This window comes from Homarus americanus, unplaced genomic scaffold, assembly GCF_018991925.1.
Source record: "Homarus americanus isolate GMGI-L3 unplaced genomic scaffold, GMGI_Hamer_2.0 scaffold21995, whole genome shotgun sequence".
NCBI classification, from domain to species: Eukaryota; Metazoa; Arthropoda; class Malacostraca; order Decapoda; family Nephropidae; genus Homarus; species Homarus americanus.
Genome location: NW_024726221.1, coordinates 10339 through 16889, shown reverse-complemented (window position 1 = coordinate 16889; position 6551 = coordinate 10339).

Below are 6551 nucleotides of genomic sequence, written 5' to 3'. Positions count from 1 at the left end.
ATTTATCAGGGTTGTTAATCCGGATCTTTATATTAATGCCGTAATACGCCCTACCTCTTTCAAGTATATCAGGGTTGTTAATACGGATCTTTATATTAATGCCGTAATACGCCCTTCCTCTTTCAAGTATATCAGGGTTGTTAATCCGGATCTTTATATTAATGCCGTAATACGCCCTACCTCTTTCAAGTCTCTTATCATTATCTAAGGATCTTCTCAGAAGAACAATAATCATAAGTGTAATTTCCTAGGTATATATTTGGTTAGTTTCGGGACTTTCTGGTTATCCACTGCCGTGATATTTTCTAGGGTTATCCACTTATCTTATCTTTGGACCATTAGTTAATTTATCCTATTTTCTTAACAATGGCCACCTCAGGTTTTGATCTCCAGGATTTTATTGAAAATCCTTCCGTAGCTAAATTACGTGTTAATATCCTGAAGAAGAATGGAAAGAAATAGCCAACTATTATAATATACATTTTCACAGCAACTGGCCTAAGGAAATGTTAAAAATCATGTGATTGAAGTGCTGGTTCAGCATGAAGTTTTACAAAAAGAATCCGCTGTTATTGTTGACGATTAACGCCCATGTCCAAACTTCAGCCACTATCCACCACCTCCTCACTCAGAAGTTGCTTCAGGTCTGGCTAGCCCTCAACAAGAAACACAGCGAATAGACGCCTTAGAACTGGAACGAGCTAGGTTCGAGTTCCAAATCAAAATGAAAGAACTCGAGTTGGAGCAGGAGTCGGAACAGGCCAAGTTGGAGCACAAGTTGGAGCATGAGGGAAGGTCGGAACAGGCCAAGTTGGAGCATGAGGAAATGATGGAACGGGCCAAGTTGGAGCAGGAGGTTAGACTGAAAGAACTACAGGTAAGAGAGATAGAAGTCACCTTAACATCGGAGTTTAGATCAAAGGAAGTGGCATTAAGAGAGAAACTAGCTGCTTTTAACACTGCTACTGCTTCTTCCCTTGTTCCCGGGTTTGATGAATCCGATATGGACGGGTCATTTAGGACTTTTGAGAAAATAGCCGGGAAGAATGGTGGCCAAAGGACCAGTCGATTGTCGGTGTTAGTTCTAAATTATGGTAAGGCTCGTAGAGTTTATAACTGTTTAGACCAGACTGATGGCTATGATAACGTAAAAAGAATATCCTGCCTCTTATGCTATCACGCCAGATGGATACCGGCAGAAGTTTCGTAAACTAACAAACCATTTTCCCACACCTTTGTTAGTTCTCCAGAAGCTTGGAGTTTTTAAGAAGTGGTTAGAGGCTACACAGAGACCTCCACATTTCGGGATTTGTTAAATTTGGTAGTCCTGGAGGGTGGAAAGAGCAAGATACCATTTCACATCTTGAAACATGTGGAGGGCGTGAGAGGTTAATTTGGGGCGTGCTGCTGAGCTGGCTGATCGCATTGCGCTTTGTTGAATTGATCACTGGGCAGTAGAGAGCAGTGAACACTTCCCGACATGTTGGGTCCTCCTCTGATGATAACCTTGGGGACGTGAGTGGTAGGTCGAAAGGTCCCACACCTACCCCCCCTGATGCAACCAAGTTTTATTGTTCTTACTGTAAAAAACCAGGCCATACGATCCAGTCTTGTAAACATCCAAAGTGTCGAACTTCTAAAAGTAGTTCCCTGGATCCCAAATTCAAACCAATAGCAACCACCAATGTGGAAAGGCCCCATCAGGATCTCTTCTCTTCATTCACCTATGAGGGAAAAATTTCAATCATAGAGGGTCTCGTTCTTTCCCTATTCGTATACTACGTGATACGGGCGCAGCACAATCTATCCTCCTGTTTAACGTCATTCCCGATATATCTACCGCATTTACTAATGAGAGTGTTCTATTTCAGATCTCTCATCCCATTCTTCCTATCCTTTAGCTAAAAGTGCACCTCAATGTCCCTTGATTACTGAGGAAGTACGGCCAGCCATAAGGGAGACAATGCCTGTGTCGGCATTCATTTGTGTGGAGTAATGGCTTGGTAGGAGATCTGGTGAGGTTCCTAACATAAGAAGACAGTCGACTCTCCTTACCTGTCAACTCCACCACTGGCCTTAAAGAAACTATTCCTCATCTTTTCCCATCTTGTGCTGTCACCCGGTCACAGGGGTGTGCGAAATGGGCCCTCTTCGTCTAAAACCACCTCTAATATTTTTCCTACCCACAGAAGATCTGTACAACAAGATAATTAAGTAGGATGAGCTCGTTAAGCCCAACAATCTGATCCATCTTTTGACTAAACTTCATCATGCAGCAGTTGAGGGTAAAGATTTTAACACCCTTCCGTGTTTTATTATCATGAAGGGGTTTTGATGAGGGCTATAGGCCCCCTGAACACCCATCTAGACGTGGTCTGAAATACATCAAGTAGTAATTCCCACCTCAGTCAGACCAGCATTAATTGCCCTTGCCCATGATGGTATTTCAGGACATTTGGGAATCCTGAAAACATATAAAAAGCTCCTCCAACACTATTATTGGCCTGGACTTAGGAAGGATGTGTCAAAATACCTAAAATCTTGTCATATTAAGCCCATCCCAGTATTTTCTACACCATTTGAAAAGATTGTTGTGGATTGTGTGGGCCCATTACCAAAGACTAAGAAGGGAAATCAATTCCTGCTCACAGTTATGGATACCAGTACACGTTATCCTGAGGCTTTTCCCCTTAAAAGCATCACTTCAAAAAACGTAATCAAACATCTTTTGCACCTTTTCACTTCAGTGGGCATTCCTAAAGAGATCCAATCCGATCAGGGCACCAATTTTACGAGCAATCTTTTCAAACAGGTGATGAAAGACCTCAGTGTGGACCATTGTACATCAATGCTCAAAAAATACTGTATAGAACACCAAAAGGAATGGGATGAAAGCATAGACTTGTTACTCTTTGCCATCAGGGAATGTCCCCAGGAGTCATTGGGTTTCTCCCCGTTCGAGTTACTATATGGGAGACAAATAAGGGGACCCCTTAAAATAGTAAAGGAGCAGTGGTTTGACACTCCATCTCCTTAAGCTCAACAGTTTCCCAATACATTGACGCTGGGACAAATTAACTGAAGTCCGAACCATTGCTCAGTCAAACTTAAAAAGAGGTCCAAGAAAAATGGTGAAGTCCCAACCTAAATTAGTTAAAGATCATTTTTCTCAGGTGACAGTGTGCCTCTTTCTACCCATTCCAGGCTCTCCCTTAAAGCAAGTTTACTGGTCCTATATGAACTTGCTAATAAACTATATCTCCTCTCAACTATATAGTCCATACTCCTGATCGCAAGAAAAGATTCACAACTTGTTCACATTAATCTCATGAGCACCATTCAGGCAGTCAGAGGAAGACATCCCAGAGGCTATAAGTCAACCTGTATTGCATACGGTTTGTCAGGGCGGGCGGAGACAGATGACATGGACCTATTGGAGAATTTAGACTTCCCTCTACCTAAAGAAAACCCTGCTAACCGTCACATTCTCAACAACTTGGATGAGTATTTTCTGTTCTGAATCCATCTCAAGCAAAAGATCTCACTAAGGTATTATCAACATTTCCTAAAGTCACGTCAGACCTCCCAGGGTTTTGCAATATACTTAAACATGATATTAAGCTAATCTCAGATGATGTACAACCCATTAGGCAATCAGCATATCGACTAAATCCACAAAAAAGAGAGATTATGAAAAAGGAGGTAGATTTTTTGTTAAAACATAACTTAGCTGAGCCTAGTACCTCCCCCTGGGCTTCACCTTACCTTCTCATTCCAAAACCCGATAGCACTTTTCGTTTCTGTACCGATTATCGTAAAGTGAACCAGGTCACTGTCTCAGACTCCTACCCTTTACCTTTGATTGAAGATATAATAGACAGCATAGGCTGTGCAAAATTTATCAGTACCGTGGACCTGTTGAAAGGTTATTATCAAGTGGGACTCACCAATAGGGCAAAAATAATCTTGCCATTTATAACTCCATTTGGTCTTTTCCAATATTTGGTTATGGCGTTTGGCTTTTCTAATGCTCTGGCCACATTCCAGAGGGCTATCAACTACCTAATTCAGGATCTAGGTGGGACGTTCGCCTACCTGGATGACCTGGTGGTGGTGTCGGACGGCTAGGACGAACATCTGGTGCGTTTGGAGATACTGTTTGCACTACTGCAAGAGACTGGATTCACCATAAACCTGGCTAAATCTGCTTTTGGCCGGGCCTCGGTGACTTACCTGGGACATATCGTTGGGCATGGTATGGTGAGACCCAAGAACGCAAACGTTAGAGCCATCTTGTCCTTCCCCACTCCAAGGACGAGGAAGGAACTCATGCGCTTCCTGGGGATGTGTGGCTACTACCGTCGGTTCTGCAGTAACTTCTCCAGCGTGGCCGGACCCCTCACAGACCTTACCAGTTCTGCGGTCACCCATGGAACCAGAGGTGCGACCAGTCTTTCCACCGCCTCAAAGCCTTGCCTCCAGAAAGCCTGACTTACCTCGCACTTCCATCTCTGCAAATCGGCGTAGTGGTGTCCGGAGTGGGGGCACTGTGCTCCTACAACCCGACCCAACCACTGATGTTTGCTACCCTGTGGCGTACTCCGCCAAGTTGAAAAAACATCAGACCAACTACTCGACCATAGAGAAGGAGGCCTTACCGCTCTGGTGTTGGCAATAAAAGTTTGAATGTTACCTCCAGTCTTGCCCACAAACAACCTAGTCTTCACCGACCATAACCCACTCACGTTCATCCAAACCAACAAGACCTCCAACCAGCGAATCCTCCGCTGGGCTCTCCTCACCCAGCCCTATAATCTACAAGTCCGGCACATAAAGAGGGTGGACAACATGATTGCGGACTCCTTATCCCGAGCTCCAGTGGAAATGCGGCAGCTACTCTCCAAACGCACCAGGTGATCACCTCCTTCGCGCCCGTGCTACGGAGGTCTTTGGAGGGGGGGTGTGTTACGAACCCCTCCACCAATTGTCATGATCTACCTACCCAGCACTACGAACCACGCCATCTATTGTCTTGATCTACCTACCCAGCACCACGAGCAACGCCATCTAGGGACGAGACACGAGTATGACTCGTCTTAGTTACCACTCCGGGGTTTCCCTTCTCCATATCCTGGTTGTTGCGTCACTTCCAATTCGAGGAGAGAGCACTTGGCTCTGGGAAGTGACCACAGGATCATCTATCCTCTAAACCTACGTACGTGCAGTGACTACCTACCGTCTTCACACAATACTCAGCCTTACTCGTCAGCCATCTCAGCTCCTCACTTAAGTACTAGTATCTCTTGTATTAATTTCCCCACGTCCACTTGCTTCGAGATTGTTTTATGTTTATTAATATGTATATACTGTTAATGTTTAGGTTAAGTTTGGTTAAGGGTAATTTATAAGCTGAATATTTTGTTAAGGGATTTATGGTACTCTATTATATACAACGAAAACTCGCATCCTTTGTCTACCCTTTTATAGTCCGATTGTCTTTGTTTTTTATTGTTGTTACCTGTTGGGATCTGGGTAGATGTATAACTATATTCTAAATCCCAACTCGTAACAATAGCCATCTGTTACTGCTGTGTCTTTCCATATACCTGTTTATTTCATTGTAATAGGTCTGGATTAATTTAACTTCTTCTGGTAGTCTGTTGTTGGGTAATGTTCTAAAGTGTGAAGTAGGAGTGTGTTTGGTTATAGATGTTTTATTGCTGAGTGCAGTCTGTCCATTTCTGAGTCTATATCTTCTGTTGTTTTCCTTGTAGGTTTAATCGAGTGGTGATTACTTAAGTCGTCTTTGAAGCTGTCCCAGTCTGTTTTACTCATTTTCAGTCTCTTTTTTTATTGGTATCTGTATGGGGCTTGTTGACAGTGTTAGTATAATTGGCAGATGGTCACTGCCTGTAAGAGGTCCCTGTATTATATGGTAATTGAAAAAGGCTTTGTTGTTGGTAAAAATTTTGTCTGGTGTCGATTGTGTATTGTGATTTCTCCAGGTTTGAAAGTTAGGACCCAGATGATTGATTTTCCCTAAATTTATTAGACTGATTCGAGGCGTTTCCGAGCGTTGTGTACCTTGTTGTCAAAATCTATGTCTGGCGTTAAAGTCTCTAAGATGTACATCGGATGACTAATGTGTAATTTGCAATAGGTCTTCTGGGTAGTAAACTAACTTAATAAGTACGTCTCCTTGAGTTGTATTTATTTTTATTGCTAGAAATTCATCCTGGAAGTCATCAATTAGTTTAAATTTACTAAGTTTCTTAACAACCGCTTCTCCTTCTCGTCATTTTCTCACCAGAGACATTCTTTGGTTTACATAATAGTTAAAGAGTTTTATGTTGTTGTTTTCTGTCTCACCGTGACTGTTTATTAGTATAATGTCAGGGTCAATTTCTTGATATATATTACTTAGGTTAATTCTCTCGGTCTTCCAGTTTCTTACGTTGTGTTGTATTATTCTTAAAGTTCTTACTGTTTGTCTATTGTCCATTATTTCTTATACTTGGATTGTGGCAGTTGGAGTGGAGACCTATCATCCT